The sequence below is a fragment of the Parasteatoda tepidariorum genome, chromosome 10 (genome assembly GCF_982258835.1).
Source record: "Parasteatoda tepidariorum strain Cologne lab strain chromosome 10, Ptep-v5.0, whole genome shotgun sequence".
Lineage (NCBI taxonomy): Eukaryota > Metazoa > Arthropoda > Arachnida > Araneae > Theridiidae > Parasteatoda > Parasteatoda tepidariorum.
This window is the reverse complement of record NC_141764.1, coordinates 86,376,657-86,400,525: the sequence shown is the minus strand read 5'-3', so window position 1 is coordinate 86,400,525 and position 23,869 is coordinate 86,376,657. Positions and strand designations below refer to the sequence as shown.

General features: G+C 29.5%; 1 protein-coding gene and 1 long non-coding RNA gene across 2 annotated transcripts in view; one reads left to right on the top strand and one right to left on the bottom strand.

The window, feature by feature from the left end:
- LOC107448616 (limbic system-associated membrane protein) overlaps positions 1-23,869 on the bottom strand; it is a 150,228-nt gene that overhangs the window by 114,364 nt on the left and 11,995 nt on the right. The gene's annotated exons all lie outside the window — the stretch shown is intronic.
- Positions 18,050-21,584, top strand: LOC147803068 (uncharacterized). Its single transcript, XR_015429723.1, has 3 exons — positions 18,050-19,180; positions 19,280-20,135; positions 20,389-21,584. It is a non-coding gene; the product is annotated as an uncharacterized LOC147803068 (long non-coding RNA).

Genomic DNA, 23,869 nt, shown 5'->3' with positions numbered 1-23,869 from the left:
ATTTTTTGTATTGAAAATCAAACGATAATTTAACTTAATTTCGATACCCAAACCGAAACCAAGTGGAACCAATCACTCCAACTTCAAAGAAACTTAATAATAATTACTTTCCATCGCATCAATTTATCAGTATTAGGTATCATGCATTGTACCTCTTTCTCAACACTGAAATAATAAACCACCAATAAGAGAGCAGAAATGGAACAGCTGGTAATGGAACATTCGAACATCTGCAATACAGAAAGAGAAGGGAAGAAAGAAAAAAAGATGAGGAAACTATAGAGAGATGAAGTCATTGCCAAGGACTTCCAATGCAAGAAATCAAGAGGTTTTTTTTTTCTTTTTTCTCCACCGTGCTCTCTTTAGAGAATTTTTTGATAACTCTTATACTTGTTTGAAGTCAATTTAGTTCGAGAAATGGGATTAAAAAAATAAAAAGATAAGAGCACGTGATGCGCTGAGAGTGAAAGAGAGCATGATACAGAGGAGCGTAAGAAATTGATTCATCATCCAAGTTATTATTGCATAGAATAAAAAATGATTCAGGATGTTTATATATATATATTTATATGCATTGTTACTGCTAAATTTCGGTAATAAATCAATAATATTTTATAATTATGGTTTAAAAGAGTAATAATTTATTTTGTCAAGCTTTGATAAGAATAAGTAGGATATGTTTTGGTTTTATATAGGCTTGAATAGTTTGAGGAGCTCTTTTAAAATCAGATTTTAGAAAAAATTTATGTTCGTAAATGAGCCCTTTGCAAATCATTTTATCGTAAGAACATACTTTTCGCAAAATATTTCATCTTAAGAACACGTGTATCGCAATATTTTTCATTCGAAAATTGATCCTTCATAAAATTCTGCTTTTGAAAAAACAGAGTTTATGAGATCTTTTTTAATAATTTTAAAGCTACAACTTCTTAAAATGCATGTTTTTAAAGAAAGAAAAAAAATACGACTTTATCTTAAGGTATTCACGAAAATAGGAATCTGGCAGACACAACCTTATTCAAAGGTTATTTTAGATACAAAAAAATAATGAGTTCACAAAAAGGCTGAACATGCTTTTATGATTTTTCAATCAATCAAAAGGAAACAAAAATGTAAAATTTTTTTTCTCAGATACTTATAAAATTATAAGTAGATTTTTAAAAAATATCACGAAACGGATCGTTAACAAAAATTGTGGAATGTAGAAATAACTACTGCAAGAAGTTACAGTAGTTATTCTGCATTCCACATTTTCACGTATGATAAAATGTACTCGTATGACGTATTCACGCATGATATTTCACGTATGATAAAATTTACTCAACACGTCAGTTTCAACCTTTTCACTACCTGTGTTCTCACATATTCTCCTTTAAGTTGGTAAGGGATTTTTTTTTAACGTTTTTAACAAACAAAGCAAAGCTGCTTATGCGTTAACTATAAGTTTGATTGTGGTTTTTGCTTTTATTTGCAAATAAACAAATCGTTTTTCCCAGAATTGTCACTTAGAGGTAGGTTATTGACATAAATAGAGGTTTTTTTATTATTATTGTTAGTTATCAATTTTTTTATGTTGCGTATTAGTATTTTTTTTATTATTTTTTATTTATTTACAATAATAAAGTATGCAACAATCGCACCAACTAGAAATTGCATTCCTTCGTTAGGGGAAAATACACTAAGGCTGTATTTAAATAATCGCTTATTATAAAAGGAATTTAGCCATATATATAATAAGGAGAATTAAGGTGTTCATAAAGGTGATCAAATTTATTTTATAACTAGTTTGAAACTGTGCGTTTATATGCTAGAGGAAGTGCGTCATGTTATGCAACATATACATTACGAGCAGCATCATTGCAATGCCTGTATCTAACTGGCTGATAAAAACTTGGAGCAATTCCGGTTGTAGTACCGGTTGTATGTATGTAAAATCTGTTGGCACATAAATATACTAGTAAATAAATATATTAGTCGGGTCTGTCCAGATATTTTGTGAAAGGTCCGTTTCAGTAAAATTGCGAAAAAAATTACACGTAATTTGTGAATATAAAATAAATGTTAAGTCACATTCTTTCAACCAGGGTCCTTTTATGAATTTGTGCAAATAGGGTCCGGTTATTGCAAAATACTTCTTCAAGGAGTTTTTAAATTGTAAATAGATACAAGATTTGAGCAGCACTGTAAAATTATAATTTAAAAAAATTTAATTTTAAAAAATAAACAGCAATTGCTGCTACTAAATTAGAGATGCAACATACAAATATTTAGTGTTTAGCCTATACTGCTGAACGCAGAATATTCATTTCGGACGAATAATGGAAGAATCGTCTGCCGAAGACAAAACTTAAGGTATCCGACTACCTTAAAAAAGAGGATTTTCACAAAAAATCACTTTTTTATTTTATTGCTTTATAATAATGCCCAATTTTTCTAGTTTTAAAAACTGTTTTGTTTTTGAATGCACGTCAAGCAAAACTTTAGTTATAGCTATTTTAGTAACAGATGACAGCTGTCCAACTTACCGGAAATTACAAAAATGAAGCCGGTAGTAGGTAATAGTTTCGGATCCATTTCTATTTGTGTCTTTATTTTTCTTAGATATTTAATTTTTAAAAGCTCTTAAACTCACGGCTAATAATCTGAATTATATTTTAATTAGATTTTACGTTTCGTGGTTACTGTTTGTGGGTAACATGAAAAGTTAGCATTTTTTCTGATAGTTTGTTTACATTTGAAGCGTACTTTCTATATCTTGATTTTGATTTGTTTTGAAGAAATTTATTGATTTCTTTCAAAAAAATTTGTTATTTATTTTGATGAATTTATTGAAATGGGTAAAGGACGTACTTCTCGATCTAAGAAACGTAAATATTACGGTAATCAACATGCCACCAAAAGCGATGATTTGAGTAAAGTTGATTATACCATTTATTCAAAATTGTGTAAAGCAGATGAATCTATTACTTCAAGCTCTTCAAAATTATCGATTTCTATGGATGTCAATAAAGAACTGATGCCTTTGGATGAGAACAATCTGTGTGGCAATCGAATAATTGATATTGCGATCCTAATGGTGATATTAGCTTCATTATGTTGTCCGGTTTGCTATGATAACAAATTGCATTTAGAAGAAAATTCTAGATTTGAGCTATTATAAATATTATAAAAAATATTTTTTACTTCTAATTATTAATAAAAACTATATTTAGACATATATATTAAAGTGTGAAAATACAGTAAGATGGTTGTTTAATAAAAAATTGTTCCTGTGTTAAATGCTTTATTTTTGATGTTATTCACTAAATACTTTAAAATATCGCTAAATAATACGTTAAAATATCGCTACGTTAAATAAAACTAAGAAAATGTGTGAAGGAATGTGCCCCCTATAAAATATAATAACTTCCTACTGACAAACATTCATAGTTTTTAGAAAAAATGTAATTATAAACTTTAATTGTGTTTTTCTCAAAATGACAATTTTGCTGTTTTTTGTCTACGGAAAACAAGATAACTCACTAATTATAATAAATTTGTCTTCAAACTTTCAGAGATTGTTTCTTGTATTGGTGGTTATGTAACAGACCTCCAGAATTCAGATAACTGTATTATTTTTTGTTTTATGAGATATTTTGCAGTAGATAATGTGAAGAAAATGTGAAAAAAATGGAAAAATATGCTTAACACTCCATAAATTTTTTTAATTTCATGCTATCATTTAAGTTGAGGTTCATAACACTTCAGAGGGTTATACGAAACGGCTCAAAAAGTTTGATAGCTGCATGTACAATAGTTTTTTGTGTAGAGTGTTTTCCGTTAATGAGTTATTTTCATTAAAATTATCTAAAAAATACTCTTTAAACAAAAAATTTCCTGTATATTAAAATTTTCGCTTCTAAATATGTTTATTTAAATTAATATACAATATAAATTGCAATAATGTTGTGAAAAAAATTTATTTTTCAAAAATTTTGTCCCGAAGGTAGTCGGATACCTTAATTCGTTTACATCCATCTTTCTTGTTTTCTACATTGGAAAGGGTTTATTCAATTAACAAAACAATAATGAAGATAAACAAATTTGTGAAGGGTCCGATTAAAGAAAAATCATTTTGTGAAGGGTCCGTTTTTAAGTAAAAATATTTTGTGAAGGGTCCGTTTTTATGAAAAGATATTTTGTGAAGGGTCCGTTAACGGATCCAAACTTCTTCTAAACAGACCCCTGTTAGCGATAGCATGATTTTTGTTTATTGTCTTCGTATGTAGAAAAAATAAGATAAAGTGGGAAAAATCGTTTTAAATATGGGAGCAATAAACAATAAAATTAAAATTTCAAAAAAAAAAAATTATGAATAATAATTATAATTTTAAAAACTTAACACGAAATAATTCATGTATGAAAGGAATAAAACATTTCTATGATTATTATTCAAACAATATAGATTTTTTAAAAAAAAGGAGAAAATAGCAAATAAAAAAAAAGAGATTTGATACTTTAAAAAAAAGAACACAACTAACCGCAAAAAAACTAAAACAAGAGTGAAGAAAAATATTAAATTTCTTAAAGAAATGTATTACGCTTTCGCTCAGGCTTATATGTAAGGCATCATTTAACAAAAAAAAAAAAAAAATAATAATAATAATAAGGCGGGGGAGAAAAAAATTCATACCGTCAGTATTAAGAGACAGACGCAAAGCAATGAGCTGAGAAGGACGAACTCAATGAGACAATGAGCCATTTCCCATTGTTGTCAAGAAAACAAGAACTTTCAAGTGTAAAAAAAAATAAAGAAAAAGATTCTTTGATGAAATCTCTTAACAAGGATGAGTCAGATAATTCAGAAAAGTAAAATAACACATAAATTAGTAATGGTTCAATTACAGGGGTCTAGACATTTTGTAAAAGGTCCGGTTTTTGTAAAATTGCGAAAAAACTATTAATAATTTGTGAATATAAAATAAGCGTTAAGTTACATTCTTTCTACCAGGATCCTGCTTTTGTGAATTTGCGTTATTAGCCTATACTGCTCAACACAGAACATTCATTTCGGACGAATAATGGAAACAAAATCACTCACATTTTTAATAATTTCAATTGACACATTTTAAATAACACAACTTAGTAATGTATCATTTTTAATGCGTTACGCATTAAGTAAAGTTTCTTAAATTTATAATATTTTGTTTAGAAAATTGCCAGAAATTAATTTTTATTTACATAATATTCTATTAATTAATTTTATGAATAATGAAATTGATAAAATATTTATTTACAAAAAAAAAAAAAAAAAAAAAAAGAAGAAGAATAAAAATAAAAAAAAAACTATGACCTAATATTAATAAGAATGCGCACACGATGTTTTTAAAAGAAGAAATATTTTCCTAGAATACTACATTTGGAATTTAAACTTAGGGAAACTTAGTTTGTTTCAAACCACCTTTCTCCCCCCTGGGGGCATAGAGTAATAAACGAAACAATAATAAAGATAAACAAATTTTTGAAGGGTCCGATTAAAAGATAAATTATTTTGTGAAGGGTCCGTTTTTATGAAAAGATATTTTGTGAAGGGTCCGTTAACGGACCCAAATTTCTTCTAAACAGACCCCTGAATTAACTATTAAATTCTCTAGTGCGGTTTAAACACCAATTTAAATCTTAATAATAATTCATATTAAATCAGCCATATTAATTCATATTAAATAATACATCAAAGTGGCATTTTGAATATACGTTTTACAAAGTTAAAGTAAAGCTGCTCTTGGTATAAATCGGTATTTTTTTACTTTCATGTTACGAGCTTTATTAATATTAAAAACACATACAAAAATCCAAGCCCAATTAATATAATAAGTATGAAATTGAAAATTTCAAACAAAAAGTTTTAAAATTTAACGTGCAAACGAAAAGGAAAAAATAAAAAAAAACACAATTTTTTAATTTTCATGCGCTATTCTACTAACCCGATAAAACATAAAATTAGCTTAAAAAAATTATTTAAATCATCCGATAATGAGCTCTCAATAAAACAAACAGAAGTTTCTAAAAAATCATTAACAATAAATTTAACCCTGTAACCATTTCCGTTTTTTCAAGCATTAGTGATTATCAGCTTAAAAAAACATGCAGGCACGATATAGAAGGGGTAAAAATAATAAAAAAAATAAACACCTTTTTTTAAAAATAGACCAGCTAAATTCCAAAACAGCGTATCCATAGCTACGTAATATAGAAGTGTAATGGAGTACATGACGCGGGACCTAATTGTTCTGGTTCACAAATTATTAAAAAGACACCGTTTCGGGTGAAGGTCTTTTTTTACGGCGTGTCTCACAAGTAAAGGATCGCTGACTATGATCTGATGGATGATCCGCTGTTTTTGGACTTTCAATGTCAGTCCCACTAAAGAGATTGCCCCTGACTCCAGCAGACCATAGAGACCATCATGAAAATCCGTTACGATTGCGATTATAGATAATTTTCTCATGTGAAAAAAATTGTGCTGAATTTCAAAGAAAAGTTTATTTTCTTATAAACGGTAGGATAACATAATCGAAACTAATTAATCAGTTTAAAATTGAGTTTTTAACGCTTAACCTGCAGACGATATTTCAGTGGCCAGCTGAATTTTCATTCAGTTTAAATCAATAGTTCAAAATGAAAATAACAAGCCATAGAATGACCGGGGGTCTGTCCAGACAGTTTGTGAAAAGTCCGGTTTCTGTGAAATTGCGAAAAAATTACTCACATTCTTTCAACCACGGACCTGCTATTATGAATTTGTGCAAATAAGGTCCGGTTATTGCAAAAAACTTTTTCAAGGAGTTTTTAAATTGTAAATAGATACAAAATTATTTTCAGTACTGTAAAATTATAATTAAAAAAATTAAATTTTCAAAAATAAACAACAATTGCTGTTTCTAAATTAGAGATGCAACATACAAATATTTGGTATTAAGCCTATACTGCTGAACGCAGAATATTCATTTCGGACGAATAATGGAAGAATGGTCTGTCGAAGACAAAACTTAATTGGTTTACTTCCATTTTTCTTTTTTCTGCCCTGGGAAGGGTTTATTCAATTAACAAAGCAATAAAGAATATGAACAAATTTGTGAAGGGTCCATTTTTATGAAAAGATATTTTGTGAAGGGTCCGTTAACGGATCCAAATTTCTTCTAAACAGACCCCTGATGACAATTATTTTAAATGATAACTAGTAGAACAATTCGTAGCTGGTGCTTATTTACGGATTATTTATTTATGTCGTTAAACGTTAAGACCGAAATTACAAACCTCTTATCTGACTAATTCAATTAACGAACTATAAATCGAAAACAAGAACACGTTTGACTGATCTGAATTTAGAGTTTAGAATATACTTAGTGAATTGTAAGTACCAACAAATATTTCACCTAACTGATACTGATACTTTAGTTAAACAAAAAAACTTTCAACTTTTTATAGTGTGTCTAAAGTATTCTTCATTTTTCCCCCCTACGAAATATGTTCATATATCTTAGTATAATCATATTTTGAATGTTTCAGAGGGTAACCAACAAAAATATACAAAATAAACTGATTCTATTCAAATTTTATTCAAAATAACACGATTTTGGAGATAATATAACTTCTTGAATAAAATTACTACTAATAAATTTTCATGACTGCTTACATTGTTTAGCAGATACACATGCCCCGTGGGATTAGAGCTTATGTTATTATCTAGCACAAAAGGTTGAAAATCTCTCATTTAAAAAATTACCAAAATCAAAGTGTGTAAGATGCGCCAAAATTACCAAACCAACTGTGTAAGATACAACAAATGTACGATATATATGAAACATAATTAATGGATTCTCTGATTTAATACTGAATTAAGTTAAAAATCAAGCAATTTAAACTCCTTTAAAAATATTGTAAAAAATGTGGAAAAGAGGAAATACGGGTTATTTGATTGATGGGGTTTTATTTAACATAAACAAACAAGTAATTCCAGTAATTGAATATTCCAGTGAAAAAAGGTAACTAATGACATTCTAAAATTACCTACTTACAATTTAGCATTAAATTTTTTAAGCCAAGTTTTTAAATAAATCGATTTGAATCGAAAAAAATATTTTGTAAGCAGCTGTGTACTGTTTCTATATTTTCTAAACCAGATGTTCTTAAATTCATTAAAATATGTCACTTTTAGCTTTTCTTTATTTGTTTAACCACACACAAACAATCAATTTCGACTCATCAACGTATATTGTTCTATTCAGTGAATATTTTTGTAAAATATAATTGTAAAAACATACTTTTCTTTGAACACTTAGTTAGTGAAGTGGAAAAATTGACTAAATGACCTTCTGAAAACGTTTAAGATTTAAAAAAATTTTACCGATAAAGCGTATATTTTTTCAACCAAGTTCTTAAATTAGGCGAAGTTAAATGTAATAAGATATTTTGTAAGCACTGCTATATTTTCCAACGCTGAATGTCTTAAATTCTCTAAAATGTCATTAACAATTTTTTCCATAAAAATTTTCAATTATCAATCACAAACAATCAATTTCAACTTATTAACGAATATTAGAGATTTGGTTCGATTAAAAAATAATTTAGTAAAAAATAATTGCAAGAATACTTTTTTTTCTCCTTCGAATCTTATACAAATTTAGAAATTCTTTGATTCTTTTCCGCTGTTGCAAAATTTTCTAATGATGAACTTCTTAAATTCTCTAAAATGTCATTAACACTTTTTTTCCATAAAGATTTTAAATTATCAACCACAAACAATCAATTCCAACTTATTAACGAATACTAACGATTTGGTTACATTTAAAATAATTTGGTAAAATAAAATTATAAGAATACATTTTTTTTCTTCTTCGAATCTTATACAAATTTAGAAATTCTTTGATTCTTTTCCGCTGTTGCTATATTTTCTAATGAATTTCTTAAATTCTTTAAAATGTCATTAACACTTTTCATTATGATTTTCAATTATCAACCACCACAAACAATCAATTTCAACTTATTAACGAATACTAACGATTTGGTTCCTTTTAAAAATAATTTAGTAAAATAAAATTATAAGAATAATTTTTTTTCTTTGAATCATATACAAATTATTTAAAATTCTTTGATGTGGGACATGAAATCAGAATTTTAAAAAATTCAAATTTTATAACTGTTATAAAAATAAACTGCTTAAAATTTTATTCAAAAAAAAAAAAAAAAAACAGTTTTTAAGCTTTTATTTTTTGTAGTAATTTCCCCCTTTATTTAACAACCATTATCAGGAGTCTGTCCAGACATTTTGTGAAAGGTCCGTTTTTCGTGAAAAATTACTCACATTCTTTCAACCAGGGTCCGCTTTTATAAATTTGTGCAAATAGGGTCCGTTATTGCAAAAAAAAAACTTTTTCAAGGAGTTTTTAAATTGTAAAGACATACAAGATTATGCTCAACACTGTAAAATTATAATTAAAAAAATTAAATTTTAAAATATAAACAATTTCTGCTTCTAAATTAGAGATGCAATATACAAATATTTGGTATTTAGCCTATACTGCTGGACGCAGAATATTAATTTCGGACGAAAAATGGAAAAATCGTCTGCCGAAGACAAAACTTAATTCGTTTACATCCATCTTTCTTGTTTTCTGCCCTGGAAAGGATTTATTCGATTAACAAAATAATAATGAAGATAAACAAATTTGTGAAGGGTCCAATTAAAAGAAAGATCATTTTGTGAAGGGTCCGTTTTTAAGTTAAAATATTTTGTGAAGGGTCCGTTTTTATGAAAAGATATTTTGTGAAGGGTCCGTTAACGGACCCAAATTTCTTCTAAACAGACCCCTGATTATAATATTAATAAAGGAAATATTGATGAAAAATTGAGGCTTGGCTATTATAATGTCAGAAGAGTCAACAGGTACAAGTAAAAGATTGTAGTTTTTGTACACAAAACGCTTATAACTTCTAAACTATTTGTCCTATCGCTCGCAAGCCTTACTAACCGGTAAAAAAGAAATTCCTTTACAAGTATCATTTATACTAATATAACAAAGCTTTTTGTGAAGAAAAAAAAATTTCAATATTCATTTTTTCGAAGAAGAAAAAAGTAACTAATTATGACTATAAAAGATCAATAGTGATAAAAATTACAGTTCGTGATTGTCAATTTAATTAAATAATGCTACAATAAAATAAAATAACTAAAAAGGATGTAAAAAAAAATCCGAACATGGTACAACGAAAAATAATTTTACTAGTTGAACGATTTAGTGGAACTGATTTTATTGTACTCGCAAAGATGATTTATGAAGCTTTTAAAACTGTGGTGAATTGCTCTTCATCCGCGACCTGAAAAATAACGAACGAAAAAGATGGAGTACCTCGAAATAGAATATTGATTTTTCAATTAGATAGCATATGCTTAAGAGTTCTTCGCCATAGAAATTTTCTTCTTGCGGTGAATGTGTTGTGTGTTGATTTACAAGGAGAGAAGAAAAAAATTATTTTTATCATTTAGAAGATCATGTTGCTATTTAATTGAATAATAAGCAAGCAACGAAGTTTATTATCAGATACGAAGTAAACTGTATAAATGTCTGCCCTATTTTTTTTCTCTCCTTAATTTATAAATAAATATAGCTAAGATTTCTAATATCTTGCTTCTTTTTATATCTAGATTGTAAGTTACATATGTGTTTTCTTAAGACACATAATGTCTGGTTTGCACTAATAACATTTAAATGAATGGAGACACGAAAAAAGAGGTACTTTTGCTTAGAAAACAGAAAAAATGCTCTTTTTTTTTCACTCTATTTTTCAATTAATTAGTTTTCTTTCTTTCTTTCTTTTTTCTTTTTGACTGAGACATGGTGCTGCAATAAAAATAACACGAAAAAAAATTCAAGAATATATTAACAACAGTTTAAAAAGACATATCAAGTGGTTTCATAAAATTTGTAACGCAGAAATCATTAAAAAGGCAAAACAGAAACCGATTGAACTGGAAATGAAAAACGTAGATAAAAAAAAGATTGATCATATTCTACGTGGACTGAAAAATTTTAAGTAAATTAAGTTTTAGATTGGGGTCCTCAGGGCAATAGAAATAGAGGAAGACCTAAAAAATACCTGGGGCAGGATTATTGTATTGAAAATGTATTGAAAACGATAGGAAAGACATGGAGAGAAGCAAAACGTCGGACCAGCAATAGGAGTGAGAGGTGGAGAGCTATGGTAGAAGTCCCATGCTCTAATTCGGAGTGAAGAGGAATATGTATGTGTATGTTCTCAATTAAGAGTTATCACATCTCCTAACTTAGGGACCTGGTAGCCAGAAGTAGTGATCTGCAGTACTATCTTCAAAAGCAAAAGTATAAATTTGCATGCGAATTTAACGCAGTAAGACAGAGATTATTATAAGCTTAATCTAATCATTATTATTATTTTTTCAATTTTCTTTCATAACACTTAATGTATACATTTATATTGACAAGTTGTGAGATGTCCATTAATGAGTTTATATGTGTAAGTAAACCATTAACTTTCTAAATTAAGAATAGTAATAGAATCAATAATAAGCAGAAAAACTTTTTTTTTATTTTAAACGCCATAAGTAGATTTGTATTGAGAGTAAATTTTATTGGCACGTGAGCTGAGTGCGACTATACTGTGCCAAACTCAAACTAAAAAAATTAGGATCTTATTTATCCAAAGCAGTAAAATGAAACTAAGGTAGAAACTATGCTAACATAAGAGTAAAAGGTATAACTGGCATGGTGTATTGTAACGAAATTTAATTATTATATGAAAATCAACTAGAGATATAATACAAACTATTACACAGTTTAGAAATGATTCACAAATAATTTTAAGTAATTATCTTTTGCCGTATCACAAAATAATTTATTCATTAAAAATTTTATTTCTTACGCAGTAATCATTCAATTTAAAAATTTTGTTTAAAGATTCCATGTCCAAAAACCCTAATTCAAAAAGCAGAAAAAAATTAATGAATGCTGTCTCTATGCTTTTGATAGTCAAGATTTTATCCAAGAGTCACGGATATTTAAAGATAGAGCAAATAGATAGGATGAAATTTCTCTTACAGCTGCGAGGCTGCACTTATTAATATCATGTTATAATACATCTACATTTTTACAGCCAGCTGCCAATTCATCTCTTTGATATATTTCTGACATAAGAACTTGTTGGAAGTAAAACAGAAAGCTGAAAGATCTTAGGACAATGTTTAAGGAGCGACATTTTTAAAAATTAGGAAATAAACGTTCTCATATAAATGTTTTTTAATCAATGAAAAAGTTTTATACCAACTTTGCAAAAAATTCCGGATACAGTAATATTTATTTAATTAAAGTGATTCATTGATTTTACAGGTAATCATTACTGCAAAAATAACAGAATAATAAATTTTTTGTTCCATAACATGTTCCGGTAAAAATGGATTTTACGGTAAAAAGTACCGACACCCTGAATGCCGGTACTTTTTACGGTAATTTTTTAGTGAAATTTTTTCTAATGTACTTGGTTTGATAATTTTTCCGAAAAATTATATCTATGAATAAATCTATGAATGTATTACTTATGTATATAAAAGAAAAATCAGTGGTTCTTTATGATATTAAGCAAGGGTCCGTTTACGGACCCTTCACAAAATATCTTTTCATAAAAACGGACCCTTCAATAAATATCTTTTCATAAAAACGGACCCTTCAAAAAATATCTTTTCATAAAAACGGACCCTTCACACAATAATTTATCTTTTAATCGGATACTTCACAAATTTGTTTATCTTCATTATTGTTTTGTTAAGCGAATAAACCCTTCCCGGGGGGGGAGAGGTGGTTCATTCGTCCGAAATGAATATTCTGCTTTGAGCAGTATAGGGTAAATACCAAATATTTGTATGTTGCATCTCTAATTTAGCAGCAGCAATTGTTGAGCATAATCTTGTATCTATTTACAATTTAATAACTTCTTGAAAGGTTTTTTAGCAATTTTTGCAATAACAGGACCCTATTTACATAAATTCACAAAAGCAGGACCCTGGTTGAAAGAATGTGAGTTAACGCTTATTTTGTCTTCACAAATTATGAGTAGTTTTTTCACAATTTTACAAAAACAGGACCTTTTACAAGATATCTGGACAGACCCCTTCTAATTCAATAACATAATCGAAGAAATAATATAAGCCGAATGGTTCCTAAAATCATATTCTTTTCGATTTTTATCAACAAAAAAAATATTTAAGAACGAAACGTTATATAAATCAGAATAGAAGGAATAGAGGAGTATTTCTGCAAGCACTGTTCCTGGTTACTTTATATTTTTATCCAAGGCTGAAGGCACCTTCAATTTGCATAAAAATAAATTTTGGAGAAAAATGAAAGAGAGCGAAAGAGTATGGAAGGTAAAAGCTTACTCTGGTAAACTGCTCTTTTCGGAGCGAACATTTTATATTTTGTTTAACCGAGTCGAGAGTTATAAATTTTAAAAGAAATTTTGAAGCGTTTGCTGTGCAATTTGCTTTTTCCTTTGCACCAAATGGAACGCATTCAGACTTTAATTTCGGATGCAGAAGGAAAAGTGTGTAAAGTACTAAGTCTAAAATGTTTTTTTAGAAGAAAAAGAATTGTACTCGCAATTCGAAATAGAAATAACGTTTTCCTTTTTGTACTTTCGACTGTTAGGCTATGTTAGTTGATATATTTTATTTTAAGTAATAAGTGAATCGCTTATATATTAGTTGATGTATCATTTATAAATTGCTTAGATCAAACGAAACGTATTCGGAAAGCTACTTTAATTTTGGGTACAGAAGGGAAAATGGTAAGTCTAAAAGGTTTTTTTTCTTCTTTTTTTTAAAAAACTCGAGGTATAAATTATATAGCGGCAGTTTTATAGCGGCAGTTTTAGACTATCTTAAACGATTTTTTTTCTTTTTTACACAATAAATGGATTGCTTCTTAACTTAGTAATTGTGGTATCAGTTAATAATTTCCATACCAAGTAGCATGCATTCGGATAGCAGAAGGAAAAGTTCGTAAATTGATTAAGTTATAAATATTTTTTTAAATTAAAAAAGAAAATGTACTCGTAACTGGAATTCGAAACTATGTATTATTTTTGTAGTTTCAACTTTAAAGCTCTGTTAACCATTTTTTTTATTTTAAACATTAAAGAGAAATACTTCTAAATAACTTGTTATTAGTTGCACGAGAAAAAAAAAATTTTTTTTATCATATCGAAAGCATTCAGATAGCAATTTTAATTTCAGATGCAAATGGGAAAGTGTGAAAGTACTAAATGCGGTTGCCGTACCTCCGAGCGCCAGCGAGAGAAAAGGGGAACCTGATGGATGAGTTTTTCGCAAAAAAAAAGCATTTTTACAAATCAGATTCACGTATTTTCCTGACGGCGATTGGAGCTGCGGCAACTACATTCTGTGTGAATGCTCCTTAAAATGTTAATAGAAGAAATAATTGTACACTCGAAGTACAAATTTCGTATACTTTTTGCAATTTCGTCGAAAAAGTCAGACAATTAAAATTCGATTTCTCAACTGATTTTGCTCAAATTTTGTATTTTGTCATGCAAAACTATATATTTTTTAAATGATGCAAAAAATTTTTAACATTTTAATTCAAAATTTTTTGGACCATTACTAAATAAAATAATAAATATTTACTAAAAGTTATTTGCTGCATGAATAAACGAATTTTATAATTATGTGCAAATAATTTTTCAATTCGCTTAAAAAGTTTGCTCGAGATATAGCGAAATACGCAAAAAGCAAAATTAACATTAAGGGGTTCAATTTTTGAAACGCTCTCCTGACCAAACTTTTGGGATCATATTTCTCAGATTGCGGCTACCCCTTATATTTTGGGGGTGAGAAATCCGAAGTCATCAAAAAAGAGGTATGTTTATTAATATGAAGTAAGTTTTTGTACCTGATTTCGTAACTTAAAATATCGTCTGTACTTATTAATTAGCATATTTGAGGTCACCCCCTCAAACCATTCAGATTGAGTCGTAGAACGTGAAGATCCGATCACTAGACCAAAAGTTATTCAGGGTGGTCCGTTTTATTTTACTTATTTTTTTTTCTCTTCCGCTCTCAGGGGTGTGTCCAGACATTTTGTGAAAGGTCCGTTTTTCGTGAAATTGTGAAAAAATTACTCACATTCTTTCAACCAGGGTCCGCTTTTATGAATTTGTGCAAATAGGGTCCGTTATTGCAAAAAAAAAACTTTTTCAAGGAGTTTTTAAATTGTAAAGAGATACAAGATTCTGCTCAACACTGTAAAATTATAATTAAAAAAATTAAATTTTAAAAAATAAACAACAATTGCTGCTTCGAAATTAGAGATACAACATACAAATATTTGGTATTTAGCCTATACTGCTAAACGCAGTATATTAATTTCCGACGAATAATGGAAGAAGCGTCTGCCGAAGACAAAACGTAATTCGTTTACATCCATCTTACTTGTTTTCTGCCCTGGAAAGGGTTTATTCGATTAATACAATAATAATGAAGATAAACAAATTTGTGAAGGGTCCGATTAAAAGAAAAATCATTTTGTGAAGAGTCCGTTTTTATGTTAACGGACCCAAATTTCTTCTAAACAGACCCCTGGCTCTGTACATAAACAACATATCCATACGATAGATATCTTTACAAATGGCTAAAATGTTAGTTAAAATATGATAGAATTGAAACAATTTCGAAATCAAACACCAGTAGATAAACAAAACATTTAAATAGAGAAAGAAGACAATCTTTCGCAAGGATTTTCTTTAATAACATTAGATAAGCAATGTATGTCACTCGATGTAACTTGACTTTATTAAAATAGAATGTTGCAAAAATGCTATCTTTGTAAGTAAAATAACTATTTAAAAAAAAAAAAAAAACAGAAATTTTTTCCAACATTCTATTTTATTAACAAGCCTTGACACAATCAAACCACCGCTTACAAAAATAAGATTTAGTAAAAGAAAAACAATGTATTAAACCTTATTAAAAGCCATTATTATTCTAATCTTGTGCAAATTTTTTGAAAATGTGCGTCAATGTAAATTCGAAAATTCCAATGATGCAAATCCAACAAACGCATGAGTAAACGACTTTAAAAAAAAAGGAAGAAAAAACAAAAACATTCAAACGACTTCCAGCTTCCAACACGAATCGAATAGACAAGTACGTGACTTCGATAAGAACACTGTCTTTCAACGACCCCTTTTCCCTTTCTTTTGCTAAAAGCAAAATACTTAAAACAGCCCTCTCAAAACCCCAGTCACATCTTTCAGTTTCCTCTGGTTCCTGTTTGACTTCAGCTTTCATGAAGTGGGTCAAAGTTGACGTGGAGAAAGCCTGCTAAACATGATTCGCACGAACCCTTTTCATTCATACGAACTATTTGAATAAAAACAGATTTTCGGTTAAAAGTATGATTATATTAGCAAAACCAGAAAATTTCCGTTACGTAAGTGGATGTTTGGTGCTTTGTAGCAGTCTGATGCAACGAGTTCGGTACGTTTTGGATTGGCTTTGATTGCAAAGGTAGATAAATACAATTCGAAAATCCTCCGCCTAACTCGAGATATAAAACACAGATACGTGCACATTTTAAAATGCGAATTCAAAGAGAAACTATGACCGATGCAAAAACAAGAGAAGGGAGAAAAACAAGATTAGTTCAGAATTCTGCGATAGGGCTTGTTTCTGTGAGCTATAGAATCCATGGAGTTGAAATACTATAATAGAATCCATAGAGTTGAACTCTATGATAGAATCTGATTCTTTGTGCGAGAGACCAGTTTTTGCGAATATGAGAAAACTGAGCCTTGTTTTGAGGAGGGAAAAAAACAGTAACCATGTAGATTTAAAATCATGAATTGAAAAACATTGGGAAAGGTTCTCTTTAGGTCAAATATTTTGCGAAGGATCTATTGGAGATATTTCCGTATAGTGGTCTGTCGCAACAACTACAATCGCCAACGCCAAATAAATTTTAAGCCACAGATCGAGATAATAAAATGATCCTTGACAATACACAACTCTTCCACAAAAGAATACTCCGCCAATACAGAACCTACCTTTCTCCAGCTGTATTACTAAATACACATATGTACAGCCTTTTGACCAAGTGTAAACGTATAATTATGAGCACCATAGTAGTTACAAACACACGTGACACAATTAAAACCAAAAATAGATCCTAATCAAAATTTCAAATATCTACAAATTCTTCTTGCGCCAATCAATGTGTATTCATGATAATTTCGCCAAATAGTTTATTACAACTCAACCAAGTAGTGAACATGGATCGAATGATCGGTTAATCAAGTCATTTATCACTTCCAGAATCGATCACTCAATTCATCGACATTCCTTTCCGAATCGATGGAAATGACGCCGAAAAGTCGGTCTTTTGACTAAAACTTAACGAATATTTTTCATGCACGTGACTTGAATTAATTAGAAGACGAAAGAATGCAAGAGAAGAATTACTTCCGCTTGTGCTAACGTCCGCTGCAAAAGGAAGGGCGGTATATGCTTCAAGTGCAGAACTGAACAGGATTAGAAGGAGCTTCTCCCAATTTTCATAAGACCACAAATATTCTCTTTCCGGAGCACAGGCAGAAAGGTCTTTTCTATAGGCGGAGTCTCGCCCTAGAAAATCGATAAAGGACTAGATCCAGAGGGACTAGACTAAGAACAACAAACGAGGAGTGGCATGAAAATTTTAGTTATACACTAGAGCACAACTAGGACAAGAAACTGTCAAAACCTTAAAAAAAAAATTTTTATATAACTGAGATAAAAAGGGACGGTTCTGATTTTTTGTAGAAGTTCCCGTTTTTGGGAAGTAGTTTACAAAACTATGAATAGATTTTTCACCAAGTCCTGAATCTTTTTGAGAAAGGTACTGTTTTTGTAAATTTTCAAATTTGAAAATATACTTTTAATTTTGCGAATATTAAATTAACGTAAAATCGTGTTCTTTAAGTCATGTTTTTTTTTTTTTTTTTTTGAGAGAGAGAGAGAGAGAGAGAGAGAGAGAGAAGGTATGTGAAAAATAACATCATATTTCTATAACGGAAAAAAAAAAACATGGAGTAATAGTTTTTAAATTATGAATTAATGACGTCATCGGCACCGTTTTTCAAAGGAAGAATTATGTAAAATTTAGCAAAAATATGAAGTTAAAATGAAAAATATGAGTCGAGTCAATTTTTACCGATTCAGCATTGTCTCCTCTTCATAGAAAATGAACTATAAGTGTACCCTCTTCTAAAGAAACGACTTCGGTCAAGTTCACTGATATCCGGTCATGGTGCTTTTGTACTAGATTATATGACGGACATAATTAGTTTGTAACATTGCATCGGTTCAGACAAAATACTGCTAAGGATCAGTTTAATAAAAACAAAAAGAAAACTGTTTAAACCCAACTAAAATGATATAGAAACCCAAACTAAAATAATGATACAAACTTTAATTGCACTTCAAGTTTGAAATACTATCAAGAAGTAACGAAGATAATAAAATTTTAAGAAAGTCAATCTGAAAAAATTAATTCAAAATTTTATCCAAAAGTCCAATTGCCTTTCATAATGACGCTGTTAAATCACTTAATTTCGAAAATATGTCAACTAAACAGGAGCATTGAATTAAACACTGTTCAACTTATGAAAAACAAACAAATCTTTCCACAGCATTTTGATCCTTCTGTAAAAAGAAAGCCAAAAGTTCTGCCCTTAACTACAAAATCCCTGTTTAAACTCATGAAAGCCAGCTAATGTTCGTGTGAATAAGTAGCGAATGGTATTTACTGCCCATTTCTTCACACGCTAAAGCAAAAAGTCTTTATTGCCGAGGTCAAGATTTCAAGTGGTGTATTATTTTAAACCACCTCATTCACGGTGTTTTAAGGTCAACTGGAATTATCTTCCCAACAAGAGCATATCAATATAATATGCAATGACTGTTTATACAGTTTGGGAAATCGCTCTTATATTTTTTTACTTCCCTATCATAGCTGCAGCTCCATTCGTGTATATATCAGCATACATTTCCCAATTAATATCCTTTTCCGAAAATTATGAGGTAATTAATTAAAAAATTTCCTCTCGGGTGGTGTTAGTTAGAGACATGGGGCACAAAGGAGCCTTTCCCAATTAATATCCTTTTCCAAAAAATATGAAGTAATTAATTAAAAAATTTCCTCTCGGGTGGTGTTAGTTAGAGACATGGGGCACAAAGGAGCCTATCTTCATCAATTGTAGGTCTTAAGGCCTAACAAAGTAAAGCGAAAATACCAGTCAGCATTATTTTTGCTTTCATCAAATTGCAACGAAAATGCTTCGCAATATTTTAGTTTCTTAACAGGTTTTTCAATGAAGTCTGATCTCTCTGTAGTTCGATTTAAGACTGTATTGCACAAAAGACATGAAATCTTTTACTTGCATCGTCATCCAGCATACATCTAACACAGTAGAACTATGTAACAATGACAAATGATGGAAGATCAAAAAGAAAGAAAAAAAGAAACTTAAAAAGAATTGATCAGGATTATCTCTCTCATATTTCACTCACAGTTGCAACTTTTCCTCGGAAAAATATCGGGAAGGAGATGTGTTACTAATTGTATGAAGCATCACGGGACAAAAGCATTTCCAAGGGAATGAAGAAAGGCGGCAAAAAAGAAAAAGAAATAAAATTTCAAATGTAAACAGGTGTGAGGAAAGGTGATGCCCTTCCTTCACATGCTTCCTAAAATTTTCAAATCACCCCAGCTACTTCCCCCCCCCAAAAAAAACCTGCCCTGCGTTCTAGTTAGGGAATCCCGAAATTAATGCATTATGTATAGTAATAGTTCATATAATACATAAATCGAACAGTTTGAGGACCTAAAAATGTCAAACAGTGAATTTTAATCTTGTAAATTTGGGAAGGGGACAAAAACTCTGCTGATTTTAATTAATTATTTTGTGAAAATAGTATATTTATATCCTTTGAAAACTTAATTTGAGCGCATAGTTTAAAAACTAAAATAACCTTTTTACATAAATAAAATTAACCATGATATAAAATCTGCGTAAGCGGTGCACAACTTTTTTGAATGAAGGCCCACTAGCACAGCACGTAGATTAACGAAGGGCCACCGGCATATTTAGTCATGTTATAGGCAAAATATGATGATTTTTTATCTGAACATTAGATTTCTAAGCACCAGATATTTTTACAATTAATAAAAGCTATTTTTACTGCTTTCAAAAGTTCCCGCTGGCCGCACGTTAACAGTCGGCGGGCCGCATATGGCCCGCAGGACATAGGTTGGGCACCCCTAGCGTAAGCGAATGCTGATCTTTATGGGAGCAAAATAATGTGCACCATTAAAATTTGTCCAATATTTTTCTACAGATTTATACATTGCATTTGTGCACGTAATAAAAATCTTACGTCTACATGTATAAAAGCCATTGCGTTTTATTTTTCGTTCTAATAAATTTAAACATTTATTAAGTTCAAAGTCATTAAAGGATGACGATATTTGGTTATTTTTATCATGCTCTAAAAAGTGAAAAAAAAAAAAAATACGGCAAATATTACTTCAAAAAGTTAAAACCAAGTTAATGACATGTTTTGACAACAAATAACTACATATTTGAAATACATGATTCACGTTTTTCTTTCATCAGGTCTCTTGAACCCTGAAGATAAATCATCGAAGGAAGCACGGGTTCTCAAAATTATGAAACGATAATAAATACGTGTTAGGTTTACTTTAAAAGTACGGCGTAGTTTCACACGTTTTACTTTTTGCGCTCCATTAAAACTCAAAAATTTATAACGGACTTCCTTTTTCGTGTGTACACGAAAAAAATTATAACTCGCTGTAAAATTTATAGATTTTTTAAGTGCATCTTAAATTTATATAAAATATAATATACATTTATTAGTTTAAAAAAAATTTCCCAGAACGAGTTACCTTGTCTCTTTTCGATCGATCGTAAATCCGTAGGTTATAATCAATGACTGATTTTGGAGTAGGTATTATCGACCACGCCTTGCCATAAAAATGGGTAATGCTCTTTAGAATTTAATAACAAAATTTATGTAAAACGGGTGTGAGGGTCCCCTGGAATCAATATTCATCGGAGATCCCCTCTCGCATTCAATGCAAATCACTCCCTAATAATGCAAAGTTTAAAAAAAAAAAAAAAAAAAAAAAAAAGAGTTGAAGGCGGGAAAAAAAAGTTTAGCTAACCAATACACAGCTTTAAACTTTCCAACATCGGGAAAGTTTAAGTTCTGAATTATTAATCTACCATTATTTTATCCAAGAATTATAAGGAATTAAATATGTTCAAAAAATTTTTTCGTAGTATGAAATACATAAGAATAATAAACGTTTACCTGAATTTTTTGTTTATTTAAAATGAATCACTTCAAAATTTCCTTCTTTTGACGTACCTCACTTTCCTCTAATACTTTTAATTAAAAAGTTAACTTAAATTTTACAAAAAAAAAAAAAAAAACGAAACTGAAGTTTCAGGGGGATATCGGAAAAATGTAAAATTTGGGTGTTGTGTCATAGGAGCTGGTCAATTATTAAGCGAACATAATTTTTATGAGCTTCGACCCTCTCCCCACCTTTTGACAGAAAAAAAAGGAAGAAAAAAGAACAAATTTCAACCCTTCAAAATTGTTCGTAGCTTGTTCCAAAATCCAATTATTTTTGGCAATTTACAGAGAGGTTTGATTTTTACTTATTTATTTATTTGTAGACAAAGTAAATTCATTGTCTAAAGTAAGTACTGCTCATACTTTCATTTTCTTCATGCTAGAAAAAAAATATAAACCTTTTCTTCATCTACGCTGTACAACATTAGCTCTCAAATGTTTTTCTCTGGTTCGGCGCCCTGAACTTAAATCTGAATTAACACACTTTTTTAAATCGCAAATTCTGAATTAAAAAAAAGTATGATACATTGAAATAAATAAAATTACTTTGAGTACAGCGTAATTGTAAAACATTAATCATTTACTTTGTAGAACAAAATAATTCTATGAATTTTCCTGCACTATGAAGCAATTAACAAAATCATTTTATCCGCAGTTAAAGGGACACAATACCTCCTCTTCATTTATATATTTATTTCGTTTTTGAACAAAATATTAACAATTTAAAAACTTAATCGATTGATAATGATTTACCTTTCCGGATCAATCTTAGACGAACTCGTTCGACATTCAACTAGATTATTAGAATCACATTTCCAATCAAGTTTAATTATAATATCGCGTAAGTACGCATGGAAAAAAAAAAATATGGTCCAAACTCAAAATTACCAGAATATGATAAAAACTAGTGTTTCTGATTCTAGGTAAACACAAAAAAGTTGGGTAATCTTTGCCGAAGAGCTTTGTTGATGATTTAGTAAAAAAAATAATATACATGGTTTTAATATGTGATAAAATTCGATAAATGTGGTAAAATTTGGTAATTTTATCATACCTTAGATTTAGAGCATGTCATAAAAACCGTTTATTCGGTTAAATTTACTTTTCAGTTTTGTATTTTTAGTAAATGCGTGGTAATAAGAAATATAATTTTGAAAATCAAAATTTCCAGTAAACTATTACCATATGAGAGGAAAAATTAATAAATGAATGGTTTAAATACTGCATATTTTGGTTTTATCAATCAGAATTGCGTTTTTTCTTTCTTTTTTTTAAAAAAAATTTTATTACAATACACTCAGGAGTCTGTCCAGACATTTTGTAAAAGGTCCGGTTTTTGCGAGATTGTGAAAAAATTACTCACATTCTTTCAACCAGGGTCCGCTTTTACGAATTTGTGCAAATAGGGTCCGGTTATTGCAAAAAAAATTTTCAATTAGTTTTTAAATTGTAAATAGATACAAGATTATCCTCAGCACTGTAAAATTATAATAAATAAAAAATTAAAATTTCAAAAATAAACAGCAATTGCTGCTTTTAAATTAGAGATGCAACATACAAATATTTGGTATTTAGCCTATACTGCTGAAGGTTGAATATTCGTTTCGAACGAATAATGGAAGAATCGTCTGCCGAAGACAAAACTTAATTTGTTTACATCCATCTTTCTTGTTTTCTGCCCTGGAAAGGGTTTATTCGATTAACAAAACAATAATGAAGATAAACAAATTTGTGAAGGGTCCGATTAAAAGAAAAATAATTTTGTGAAGGGTCCGTTTTTAAGTTAAAACATTTTGTGAAGGTTCCGTTTTTATGAAAAGAAATTTTGTGAAGGGTCCGTTAAGGGACCCAAATTTCTTCTAAACAAATCCCTGACAATAAAGCAAGTTTACCAGAATCTTTTTCTATCCGTGCGGCAACATGGTTCAACTTAACACCATATTAAAGTTGCAGTAAATTTGAGAAATATATGGTTCAACAGGCTTTAATATTCTTAGAGTAAACATTGTCAAAAATGGGATACTAATAAAACGTATATTTGTTAAGCAAATACTTTTTAGAACAAAAAGGCACAATTTTGGAACGTACTTTTTATTGCAAATGAAACTTCTTCCAACCAACAATAGTACATTAAAATAACAAAAAAGGCAAAATTGTTATACCAAAATAAAAACAGGTTATTTTGAAGTTCAATTTACAGAAATATATTTCTGCATATCTACATATCTCTAAAATATTCTTATGTTTAGAAAGAAATGCAAATTTCTAATACATTTTCGACGATACTTGCGATAAACTGACAGCCGTTGCAGACAAATAATGCACTGTTTGTCCGCGTAAATATAACAGAATCGATAAAAAATA